Source organism: Callospermophilus lateralis, unplaced genomic scaffold (assembly GCF_048772815.1).
Source record: "Callospermophilus lateralis isolate mCalLat2 unplaced genomic scaffold, mCalLat2.hap1 Scaffold_83, whole genome shotgun sequence".
NCBI classification, from domain to species: Eukaryota; Metazoa; Chordata; class Mammalia; order Rodentia; family Sciuridae; genus Callospermophilus; species Callospermophilus lateralis.
The window spans coordinates 3,245,391-3,259,111 of record NW_027516368.1 but is presented as its reverse complement, the minus strand read 5'-3'; the positions used below and the strand labels follow the sequence as shown (position 1 = coordinate 3,259,111).

The window sequence follows — 13,721 nt, the reverse complement described above, 5'->3', positions numbered from 1 at the left end:
AAGGACACCATATATCCCAATTTTCATTCCTGCCATTTGCTCAACACTTATAAATGAACCTTTATTAAAGACACTTCAGTGCCGTTTGTTAGACACTTCAATATTTTACATGTTTTCAATGTACACTGTACCAAAATTTCTATAAATAAATAAATTTGTACATAAAAGTAATACTTCCTCTTTCACATTGCCTCTCAGAAGCAGCAAATTCACATATTTTGTGGAAGTAACATTTATCAGTTAACTCTTGAGGACAAAACAATGGATCAATGATGACCTCTGGAACAATGATGACCTCTGACAGGAACATCTGACATAGGTAGCCATTTGGCTAATATCTCCCTTCAGCTTTTTGGCTAAAGAAATGTACTTTGAGATTTTTTTAAGGACCTTATTTGTTTCAATGTAATTTTCAGTGAATTACACATTGGCACTCACAAGACAGTTAGCTACAGGTCTCAAAAGTGCAAACACACCCAGGTCTAGGGCTAAATCTTATGTAGTCCACACCGAGTCCCGTCTATGTGAAGGGAGGGCATGGATGGGCCTGCTCAGGCTCCTCAGTAGACATGAGCTAGCCCTGGAATGTAAGAACTTGATCTTTTTTTATCCCCAATGTAATATTATATTGGCAGAATTAAAACATCACTATTGAAAAATCCACAGGTACCAACACCAGCAGCCTTTGCCTTAATAAAAAGCCTCAGCTAACAATCCGGCAACATGGACAAGATGACATTTGCTTTTAAGAAAAAGTGAGCTTCAGAGAAGGGAGAAAGTTCTACCGTCCTAACTCATGGCTTGTGGTGGATTAGCAACCTTCACTCCACCCCTCAAAGAAGCAAGCCTCCAGGGAAAAGCCCCTCACAGCAAAGACACATTGCAGGAGCCACCAACGCAGGCTAAACGTAACTGCGAAGAGCACACCAAACCAAGGACCCCCCGTCCTTCCAAACCCACCAGGATCCCCAGGAAACAAATGTGGTTTTTGTCTCTAAATTCCCACGATGCACTAAGGCACCAGAACTATTCCTAACCCCCCTCCAAGGAAACAGCAACCTGCAGGAAAGGCCAAGGAGGCCTCTGGGAGCTCCATGCTGCCTGAAGGGAACACAGGGCAGGGCTGAAGGTCTGCGGGGTCCGCGTCACACAGCCTCACTATAGAGTACAGGCAAAGACCCCTGGGGAAAGAGAAGGCCGTCAGAGCCAAGTTCCAGCATGACCAGCTATGGCATCTAGTGTAGCTGCCAGGGAGGCCAGGAGGACAGTAAGGGATCACCTTTTCCATCTAGGGACTCCGCCGGCTTCCTCAAGGATGTCGGCATTCTATTGTTTGCTGGGGTAGAGGGACCTGTCCCCGGCCCCACTGCAAGGATGATGTGGAGAGTCTCCTTGGTCGCCCTGTCTGGGATCCTGACCATACAGTGCACTTGGCTGTGTGCTGTCCCTGCATGTGGGCTGAGGGTGGGGGGCCTGCTCCTTGGAGTAACTGTCCACATCAGCATTGCAGTCACTGCACACGAGAGGGCCACTGGGTTCTGAAGGAGAGATGGGCCAGGTCAGAGCCACCCCCACAGAACAGGCCACCCACCTGCACCCAAGTGGGGTCCTGCCCCCAGCCTGCAAACGCCCCCTCCCCAAAGACCTTCACAGAAAAGGCTGGGCACATGCCACACCGTTAGTGGAGATGGGGTCCTTCTTGCTCACATGCCCCAGATTAAGCTAATCTTGTACTTAGAGAATGTAGTCACACTACTGTGATCAGAGGCAAAAAAAAAAAAAAAATAGAAAAAAGAAAAACCCCAACAATTTAATTAGGTACCATGAAGGGTTAAGAGTTTTCTGAACAATTAGAAATTTAACCTCAAAACAGCCCTGGTGAACAGATACTAAAACCCCCTATGTTGCTTATTATTCTGGAAAATTATTGCTCAGGTTTACTGTACCATAAATAGTAACTAAGAGACACACTCCTCTAGAATTAAAAGGGCACCAGGTCAGAGCTTCCTGTTTATATACTAAATACCCAATTTAGAGAGTGCTGGATGGAAATGTAGGTGTCTCCCCTCTTCATTTAGTGAGTGGGTCAACCCAGATCTTGATTTCAAAAAGGCACTGCTTTTCCTGGTGGAAGCATCACCTACCCGTCTTAGGTGGACCAGGTGTCCCAGTTGCTTTTTCTGACACTTTCCAGGGCTCTTTACTGTATCTAACGCAGAGCGTGGGCTGCCTCTACATGCTGCTGTGGACGTAACCTCTGGGAAGAGGCCCGCATCTCTCAGACACACACCTGCAACAGACTCCCCAGGTTAGAAACTGCAGAGGAGGTCTCAGTGAGTTTGAGGAGCAGGACGGGTGGGGCTGCTGCTGTAGTCTCTCTATCAGTGTGAGTTACTACTGTGCCTCCACGAAGCTGGCAATGGGCCTGTTTTCTAGTACCACTTTCCGAGCAAGCAGTCTTTGAGCATCTGCAGCCATGTTAGAGGAGCAGCTCTCTCAGGCCCGGCCTTCAGCTCAGCAAGCGCTCACAATCTCCCACCAACTGAAACAGCACCCCCTACAGAGAGCTTTCCCTGTGAGTCTGGAATACAGAGCATGTCTGGGCACTGCCGCTGCACTCGCAGCCCTTGGTACCTTCATGGTGCCAGAGCCCCCACACAGATCCCAAAATCCAGGGATGCTCAAGTCCCTTGTATATAATAACACACCATTTGCACATAACCTGAATACACTGTCCCATGTAAGTCACCCTAGATTAAGCATCGTGACTAGTAAAATGTAACTTTGTGTGCACAGCTATTGGACTGTGTTTTGGGGGAATAATGACAAGGAAAAGAAGGCTGCATGTGCATGCACTTTCTCCGCCCTGGATATTTCTAGTGTGTAGAGAATTGAACCCACAGATACCAAGGGCCAACTGTGGAAGCAGGGTTTGGTTTCAGGGCCTGGGGTTTCCCTTCAGCTGTTTCTGACAGTGATCCTACCTTATCCCAACTGGGAGGCTTATTGCTAAGCCCAGATGGTGACCTTCCGGAGAGACAGGATGTTGAACCCTCTGCAGAGCTTGCACAGACCAGGACTGAGCTGAACAACAGAGGCCTGGGCCAGCAGCTGCCTCGTTCACCTGATGCTCCCTCCCACCTAATGCCAGACACCTGAATAGGGAACTAGAGGCCATCTCCACCTACGGAGGACAGTCACCTAGATAGAGCTCCATCTCACTGTGTCAGAGGCCTTACTGTTGCTCTCGATGTGCTTGTTGGCCCAATGGCCACCCTCAGTCCTGATTGAGGTTTCTCACCAGTCAGAAAGGGTCCCCTGAGAAGAGAGGTAGCTTGGAACATCTGGTGGCAAAATAGTTTCATCTGCAAGGAGATAAGACAATGAAATATTCAGGATTGCGGTGACAACAGATGCAGATGCGCATTCACTGTCAGGCCCCGAACAGGATCCCCTGGCAACAGCCATCGAGGCTGCGCAGAGACCAGGAGTTGGTGCAGGTAGGAGGCCCTCCCAGACCCGAGCTGAACCTGAGCCCAGGTCAAAAGCATGTGAGACCACAAAAGACGGGGAAGAGTGACAGGAAGGGAGACAGAACTAATAAATCCACAGCACTGTGATGCTTCAGGGACAATCCACCTCCGTTTATGAGGAGGACATCAGCAGGAAGTTCTTTTTTTTTTTTTTTACTTGTCAATAGACCTTTAGTTTATCTATTTATATTCTGTGCTGAGGATCAAACCCAGTGCCTCACTCATGCCAGGCAAGTGCACTACCACTGAGCCCCAGCCCCAGCCCCAAGGCAGTTCCATTTCTGGCTCTGCCCTGAGTATGAACCCAGTGTCCGCAGGACCAAGGCTTCAGTTCTCCAGAACCACATTCCCAGAGGTCCTGGAGTTCCCAGAGCATGAGAGCTCTTGAAGAGTGTGGACCTGGCTTCTCCTGCCCTGGAAATGAACGGCCACCATGCTCACCTGTGTTGGTGACACTGTACTCCTCGCTCTTCTTCCTGGTTTGGTAGATGATGCACACCCACACCAGCGATATAAGAACAATGCTGCACACTACGGTAATGGTGAAGATGCCATGGTGGTCCTTCCTGCAGCCAGGCGTGGGCAAGATGCTCAGCTGGCTGTGAGCGCGCTCCGTGCCCAGCGTGTTGGACATCTCGCAGGTGTACTGGCCCGCGTCCTCCACCACCACATTCTGGACCACCAGCAGCTGGTTGCCGGAGGTGAAGTGGTGCCTGTCGGTGAGGCTCAGGAGGCAGTTCCCCTTCAGCCAGGTGATGCGGGGGGAGGGGCTGCCAGTCACTGCACTGGAGGGCCACCGTCTCCCCCACAGACACCACGAGGTCTTCCAAGGGTACTACCAAGGACGGGGTCTCTGCAAGAGATCAAGAGACAGCACACTCACTCTGGGGCCTCAGTGCTGTGGTCTGCTTGGTTCTCTAGACATGGCATAATCCCACCTGAGGGCTTCCATCAGCGTGGCAAGCTTTTCAGAAGATGGCTGATCTCTGGTCATAAAGGTTCCTGTTCCCAAACTGTGCTATGTCCCTGTTCTTGACTAAGACCACACCCCTCCTGCATGCTCGTTGGTCACCAGTTGCTCAAGGTTCTGGCACTGCACTGGCCTTTAGTCTTTTTAAAGAGATAGGAGCCAGGGTGGTGGGGCACGCCTGTAATCCCAGCAGCTCAGGAGGCTGAGGCAGGAGGATTGCAAGATCAAAACCAGCCTCAGCAATTTAGCAAGGCCCTAAGCAACTCAGTGAGACCCTGTCTCTAAATACAAAATAGGGCTGGGGATGAGGCTCAGTGGTTGAGTGCCCTGGGTTCAATCCACAGGACCCCAAACAATTTTTTTAAAAAGAGGAAAAAAATCCTAAAAGCAGCCCCAAATTTCAAACAGTAGCAACACCTTCCCGTAACCCCAGGATTCACAGAGCAACTCCGCAGGCCTTCCCCTCAGTGCCATTTCAGACTCCTACACATGCACGCACACACACACCCCCAAGAGTATACCAAGGGTCGAACCTAAGACAGTCAGGGTGGCATTCGCTGACACAGAGCCTGCTGAGTTCTGGGTGGTGCAGCTGTAAATGCCCATGTTATCTATTTTCACATCAGTGATGAAAAACACGTCATCGTCTGGCATGACATGCATACAACACTCCCGAGCCGCAGGGAAATATGTGCCTCCGTCATTCTGCCAGGCAATCTGGGGGTTGGGGTGGCCGGTGGCCGCACACTCAAGGGGAGCCATGGTGCCAGTCTGGATGGCAATGTCTCGGGGCATTTTGGTAAATGATGGCAGCACTGGAAAACACACACAAAGGGAGAGGTCTGGGACAGCTGTCTGCAAATGCAGGGAACACCTCTGAGGCAGAGACCCCCAGTGTGAAAGGGCCACTGCTCGATACCTCCCCGCCCTGTGCCACCGCCAGCCCAGGACTGCTACAGCCACCTCAATCAAGAGCAGTAAGCTTCCCAGGGAAAGTGCCAGCCTCTCCCCACCACGGCCTGGCACTTCCTCCACCTGTCCACTCCATCTGGGGAGATGCACCTCATAGGTGGGACCCTTGGAGTCGGGGCCTGAGGCTTACCTGCCTTCACAAGCCACAAGGACAGAGCCTGGGAAACATAAATACCTGCTCACTAAGCTGCAATAACAGAGGGAAGGTCCATGCATCCCCAGGGCAGCCTGAGGGCCATGCTGCTGAGCACACATAGGCAGAAGCACTGGGCTCACTGGCTCAGGTTCAGCAAGCAGTGGGACACCAGAGTAAGTGTCCAGCTGCATGGCAGGCATCACCACACTTCCTGTCCAAGCTGCTCTGGTCAGCCAGGTACCATGGCCCTCCCCTGTCATCCCAGTGGCTCAGGAGCCTGAGGCAGGAGGATCATGTTCAAAGCCAGTCTAAGCAACTTAGTGAGGCCCTAAGCAACTTAGTGAGGCCCTAAGCAACTCAGTGCGACCCTGTCTCTAAATAAAATATAGGAAAGGGTTGGGATGTGGGTAAGCACCCCGGGACCTCATTTACCTGGTGTAAATAACAAATGCCCTGGCAGAGAGTCACTTAGTTGCCTGAGTCTTGAGGTGGCAGTGTGGCCTCTCTAAGAATACACCAAGACAACCTGAGTGTGGTCAAGTTTGTTTTGTGGTCTGCGGGGCTGACTGAGCGCAGCCTGCTGGCACTTCTGATGAACTTCTAGCCAACTCTGTCACTGGCACTTTAATGATGAGAAAAATCTCCCCGGGTTCTCAGGGAGATGCCCACTCACACTCCTCCCATCCCCCTCCAAAAATAGCAGCCCTGAAGAGAGCAGCTCTGACAAGCTGGTTTCTGAGTACAGGATCTCATCCCACCCTCCCCCACACTTGTCTTGCTCTCTGCTGTCTTGAGAGGTGGGGACCTGCCCCTGCCCAGGCTGGCCTGTGCTTCCACAGCTGTGCCACCCACTCAAGGGCACAGCTTCCCCAGGGTCTGGGATACGGGACCTAGAAACTGAATCGCGTGGTTCCAGAGAAGTTTAAGGCTCAGCTCTGCCACTCACCCTGCCTCCCAACAGTCACCCAAAGTCCAAGGAGAGGGTGCTTTAACCTGCAGAACCTGCCCTGGGCAAACCCAGGGTACAGTGCGGTCTAATCGCAGGTCTGCCTTCGTCCTCTCCTAGGTGGGCAGCTAGCAGGGCGGGGTGCCTGGGAGAGACCAACGGGGGCACCTACCATTCACCGTGAGCTGGGCCTTGTTAGAATAGGTGGAGCCAAAGTGGTTGGTGATGACACACTGGTAGCAGCCCTCCTGGCCAAAGGTGACCCTGCGGAGGTGCAGGATGGTGGTGTACTCCATCACTTCCCCGTCCTGGGTGCGCACGTGGGAGAAGTTCTCCATGTCGGCACTGGCCAGAACCTCATTGTCCTTCTTCCAGGCAAAGGTCATGGGGGAGCTGCTGCTGCTGGCTGCTGAGCACGTGAACCAGATGTCCTTGCCTACCACAGCTATTGTCGTCTCCGGCTGGGTGATGATCTGTGGCTTTGGGAAGTAGACTGGGGAGAGAAGGGCCACCATGAGGAAACAGGGACCAGCTGCTGTCACGCTCGCACAAAACCAGGCCAGGGACACCAGGCCCCACCCAGGTGAGGCCATGAGCACGCCCCTGGACTAGAAATGGGCCACCAGCACTTGGTCACCCAGCCCTCCAGAAGCTTCCTAGAGGCCCACACCCACTGCACCTGTTGACACGGCTACACAAGAGGTGCCACTTGTTGTGGCTGCACAAAGGACTCTGGCACAATGGCTTCCAGAACGTTGGGACTCCCAGAAATCTGAACTCCCTTAAAATGATAAAAGTACTGCAAAAAATGGTCAAAATCAACGGTTCCAATTTCTGGAAAATCAAACACAATGATCCACAGGGTGTGGACTCAAGAAAATGGAGGCCTCTTGGAAAGAGATAGGAGCTCTCTGGTGTTATGAGTTACCCAAGTCCTACCTGCCTCCACCCCACTCTGTGACAGCCTTGAGGCTCAGCAGCTAGCAACCATTGAGGGGGCAGGTGGAGCTCCCCCAAAAGCCCTATCTGAGCAGTGGCACTGTGTGATCTATCAGGCCAAGACCTAGAAAGCCCCACTCATGAAGAAGGCTCACCACAGGAAGCCCTGTCCCCAGGCATCTGATGAAAATAGTGGGCACTGTGTAACCATGCCACTGTCCAAGGTGACTGTGCCCGTTGGGGTGAACAGGAAAGTTCACTGAAACTGAAGGAAAGTCAGGTGGAGGAGATAGCAGCAGCAAGCCCTGTGAGGTCCACCAGAGTCCTGGGAATCAGGAAGTGCACGCCCACGTGCAGGGTGGACACACACCCTGGAAAGACCTCGGGGGAGCCCTCATTTCTTGCCTGGGCTGAGATGGCAGACACACACAAGCAGGAAGTGAGAGCACATGCCAGCACATACATACCCGGCCTGGGTGAAGGACCCAGGATTTGCTGATGGGCGTGACTTAAGGACTTCTGTGTCAAACTATTGGCTACACACTAGCAAGCCAAGCAGGAACTCAAGGGGTTGTGCAGAGCAGGCTCCACAACACTCATCTAGGAGAGGCCCTAAAGGAATGGTGATGGGCTAGCAAGCCCTGGGGGTGGACGGGAAGATCTGACTCTGGACTTGCCATGTCATTTTACTTTTTTTTTTTTTTTGGAACTGGGGATCGAACCCAGGGTCACTTGAACATGGAGCCCCTTCCCCAGCCCTATTTTGTACTTTATTTAGAGACAAGGTCTCACTGAGTTGCTGAGGACCTCCGCTAAGTTGCTAAGGCTGACTCTGAACTCGAGATCCTACTGCATGGGCCTCCTGAGCAGCTGGGATGGGGCCTGTGTTTCCGCACCCAGCATATTATTTTATCTTAAATGTCCAATTTTCAACAACAAATTATGAAACCGGTAAAAAAAAAAAAACATCAATACAAACTGTCCCTGAGGAAATTGAGATCTTGGATTCATTAAACAACATCAGAGGGGCTAGGGATGTGGCTCAAGTGGTAGTGCGCTCACCGGGCATGCGTGCGGCCCGGGTTCGATCCTCAGCACCACATACAAACAAAGATGTTGTGTCCGCCGAAAACTGAAAAATAAATATTAAAAATTCTCTCTCTCTCTCTCTCTCTCTCAAAAAATGTTTCAAACAACATCAGCTATTATAAAACTACTTGAAAAACTAAAACTAGTCTAAGAGAATTAAAGCATGAGAACAGAAACTATAAAAATGAACCATATACAAACCATGGCATTTACAAGTATAGTAACTGAAATTAAAAATCCACCCTAGGGTGGATATAGCTCATTGGTAGAGTGCTTGGCTTGCATGCACAAGGCCCTGGGTTCAATCCTCAGAACCAAATAAAAACAAAACAAAATCCACCCTAGGACTAGGGCTGTAGCTCCCTAGTAGAGCCCTTGTCTAGGATGGGTGAGACCCTGGATTCAATCTCCAGGACTACATAAAAAAAAAACCTAAGTAAAATAAAGGTATTGTGTCCATCTACAACTAAAAATATTTTTAAAAATCCATCCTAGAGGGCTCAGTAGCAGAACTGAACTTGCAGATGAGTCAGTGAACTTGAGACAGGTCAGCGGAGATATCCAGTCTGAGAATCAAAGAGAATGAAGAAAATACACAGAACTTCAGAGATCTGTGCAAGGGCATCCAGCATCTCAACACACAGATCATGCAAGTCCAAGCACAGGACACAAGGAGGAGGGAGAGTATGTTTGAAGCCCTGATGCACCCAAACTTATAAATTGGATGAAAAACATGCACCTACATATCTGAAGAGTTTAATCAACTCTAAGCAAAATTCATTCAAAAGGCTAGGTTCATCATATTCAAGTGTTAAATGCCAAAGACAAAGCATTTTCAAAACAGCACAAGAAAAACAACTTATCAAGTACAGGGGATCCTTGAAAATATTTGTAGCTGATTTCTTATCCAAAACCAGGAAGGTCAAGAGGGAGAAATATTCAAAGTATTTAAAAAGTCTGGAAATCTCAGGTGCAGCAAAATTATCTTTCAAAAATAAAGATGAAATTAAAACATTCCCAGATTTTAAAAAAATATCCAAACTGAGAGAATTTACTGCTACCAGACCCTACCCACAATAATTACCTGTGGTGGTGCATGCCTGTAATCCCAGCGGCTCAAGAGGCTGAGGCAAGAGGATCATGAGTTGAAAGCCAGCCTCAGCAAAAGTGAGGCCCTAAGCAACTCAGTAAGACCCTGTCTCTAAATAAAATACGAATTAGGGCTGGGGATGTGGCTCAGTGGTTGAGTTACCCTGAGTTCAATCCCTGGTACCCCCTCCTCCAACAAAACAAAACAGTAAATAAATTAAACACTCTGATCAAAATGCAAGGAGAACCATAATGGATAAAAAAACTATGACCCAGTATACACTACCTACAAGAGGCAGTTTAGATCCCAAGACAATTAAACAGTCACCCAATATGAGACAAAATATTTTATCATGCAAATGGGTCAATCCATCAGGAAGACATAAAAATTATAAATATGTGCACCTAACAGAGCTTTACAAAATGTAGAGCACCACCTGTCAGAACTGAAGAGAAGAACAAACAATGTAACAATAATACTCTTATTTCCAATGAAAAGCTAGGCAGAAAAACTAGGCAGATGAACAAGGATAAAGAAGACTTGAACAACAGTATTAACCAACTAGTTCTAATATACACCCATGGAAATCTCCACCAAACAACAGCAGAATATTCTTTTGAAATGTACACGGAACAATCTCTAAGATAAGACTATATTTTAGGTCAAAACATAGGTCCAATAAGTTTAAAAAGATGGAAATCACACAAAGTATCTTTTTTGATGACAATGGAACAACGTTTAAATCCACAGTGAAGAGAGTATTTGGAAAGCAACTTGTGGAAATTAAGCAGTGCACTTCCGCATAGCAGAGAAGAAGTCACAGGGATGCTGGAGAATGCTCTGAGTTGAATGAAAACGATGTGTTTAGTTTTCAAGTCTCGGAAGCTACGCCTAAAATGGTGCTCGTGGACTTATTGCTGGAAAAGTCTGTATTAAAGAAGTTTAGGACTAATAATCCAGTTTTTTAACCCAGAAAAAGAAGAATAAACTACACCATCAGAAGCAGGAAAAAGAAATTAATCATGATTTGAGCAGAAATGAAAGGAGGAGGACAGGAAAATGAGAAAATCACTGCAAAGCAAAAATTGGTTCTTTGAAAATATCAACAAAATTGAAAAACCTTTAGCTCAACTAGTAGGCAGGAGGGAAAAACAGAAGGCACAAAAAAGGGCACCCTACTACTGACCTTCTTCCAGCCAGAGGAAAATAGGGAACACTCTAACAACTCTATCCAGCTCACCAGACCACCTGGCTGAAATGATAAATTCCTAAAACTGACTCAAGAAAAAACAAATTCTGGCTCAACACTAAGGAGACACTTTAGAATTTAAGAATTTTTAAATGTAGAATTAAGAAATTCCTTTAAAGAAAAGCCCAGACTCAAGAGAATTCTACCAAACATTTAGAGAGAGAACCAATCCAAAACTTCCAAAGCATTTTTTTTCCTCTTTCTTTTTTTGGACAAGTAGAGGTAAAGAGAATATCTTCCAACTAATTTTATACAACTATTATTCTAACAACAAACACCTAAGAAAAACATCTCTCACACACACACACACACACACACACACACACACACACACAACAACAATAACCTAGAGAACAATGTCTTTTATAAGTATAGATGCAAAAACTTCAGCAAAAATCCCAGCAAACTGAAATGTACAGCACCTAAAAAGAATCACATACTATAATCAAGTTAGGTTGATCCCAGGAAAACAAGGTTTACCATTCAAAAATCAATGTACTAGGCCATTATCAATAAAACAAAGGGGGGGGGATCCTATACAGTCATCTCAGAAACACACACAAATATATTACACACAAGACAGAATCCAATAGATTTTCATAATAAAAATATTCAAAAAATTAGGGTTAAGAAAGGAACTTATTTAACCTCATAAAGGTCATCTTTGAAAAATCCACAGTTAATATTATACTTAGCTGGGCTCAGTGGCATGCACCTGTAATCCCAGCATCTTGGGAGGCTGAGGCAGGATTAAAGCCAGCCTCAGCAATGGTGAGGCACTAAGCAAGTCAATGAGACCCTGTCTCTAAATAAAATACAAAATAGGGCTGGGGATGTGGCTCAGTGGTTAAGCACCCCTGGGTTCAATCCCTGGTACCTGCCCCCCCCAGAATAAAATTATTGTAAATGGAATTCTTTTCTTGTTTGTTTATTTAGTGCCTCGCAATTGCTGAGGGTGGCTTTGAACTTGCAATCCTCCTGACTAAGCCTCCCAAGCTGCTGGAATTATAGGCATCCACCACTGCAACTGGCTCTAAAAATATTTCTAAAAAAATTTTTGCACAACGGTCTAGAAACTGAAAAACCACCACCACAATTGACAGACTAGGAAATTGTATTTACAAATCATAGACCCGATGAGGTCTAATATTCTGAATATTCTAATATTCAGAACTGACAACTCATAACAAATATAGATCTGAATGTGCTAATATTCAGAATTGATAACTCATAACAAAATAGAGAAATGAATAAATGACTTGAGTAGCTATTTTTCCAAAGAAGCTATGCACAATCCAATGAACATCTAGAAAATTATTCAACATCATAAGTCATTGTGGAAATGTTAAGACTACCATGAAATTCTACTGTGTTCCCACTAGCAAAATCTGAAATAAAAAAGATAGCAAGTGTCCGCAAGCATGAGGAGAAATCAGAATCCTGTACATTGCCAGCAGGTGTGTAAAATCCTGAAGCCACTTTGAAAAAACAGTTTGACAGTTCTTCGGTCACACCTAGAGCTACCACAGGACCCAAAGATTCCATTCCCAGGTGCAATCCCAAGAGAATTCACATAACTAGTGCATGAATGTTCACATCAACATTAATCATAAAATCCCCAAAGCACAATCAAATATCCGCCATCTGATGCATGGATAAAACAAAACCTATAGCCATACAGCAGGATGTAACTCAGTCACAGAAAAGGAACTGATGCTTTAAAACTATGCTCAGGGGTTGGGGTTGGGGCTGGGGCTGGGACTCAGTGGTAGAGTGCTCACGTAGCATGTGTGAGGCACTGGGTTTGATCCTCAGCACCACAATAAAAATAAACAAATAAAATAAAGGTGTTGTGCCCAATTATACCTAAAAAAATATTAAAAATATAAAACAAAACTGCTCAGGGGTGCGGGGAGCTCAGGCCCCAGATCCAATCCCCCCACTGGGGGAGAAGACCCAGCAAAGTGAGAAAAGAAGAGTTCCTCAGGCCACATGCCATCCACCAGCACTCATATTAACTGTCCAGAGCAGGCAGGTCACACACACCCGTGGACTAGTGACCGCCACGGCTGGTGGCCAGGAGAAGAGGGAATGCCTGCTAAGGCGTGGGGTTGTGGTTTCTTTCAGAAGTGATGCAAATGTTATAAATCAGTGAGGACACAAATTTTGAAGACACTAAATCCAAAGTTCATGTTTTAAAGAGACACATTTTTATGACATGTAAAAATTATATTTATAACACACACACACACACACACACACACACACACACACACAGAGCTTTACTGAGCAACAATTCACCTATACTACAGCTAGCCCATTTCAAGTTCACAACTTAATGGTCTGTGGTGCATTCACGAGTAGGTGTCGTCATGACCACAGTCAATTTTAAGATATTTTTGTCACCTCATGAAGAAGCACTTTGTAGCTACTCCCCTTCTCTCTCCATCTCTCCCCAGGCTGGAGCACCTCCTAGGGCACGTCTTACCTCTACAGATATCCCTGTCCTGGGACTTCCCTGTGACTGGGTCATAGAATCTGCGGTCCTTTGTCACTGACCACTTTCCCTTAGCTTATCATTTTCAAAGTTAATCCAGGCTGTGGGAGGGATGGGACGGGTGGCATTTTATGGCCTGATAATCCTGCAATGTCTGAACCCAGAGCACTTAAGCACTGAGCCACATCCCCAGCCCTTTTATTTATTTTTTTTATTTAGAGACAGGGTCTCACTGAGTTGCTTAGAGCCGCAATAAGTTGCTGAGGCTGGCTTTGGACTTGCAATCCTTCCGCCTCAGCC

The 13,721-nt window shown here is 47.1% G+C and overlaps 1 pseudogene; it reads right to left on the bottom strand.

Annotated features, from left to right (window-relative positions):
- The window catches only part of LOC143641038 (leucine-rich repeats and immunoglobulin-like domains protein 1), a 113,523-nt pseudogene that overhangs the window by 82,282 nt on the left and 17,520 nt on the right, over positions 1-13,721 (bottom strand).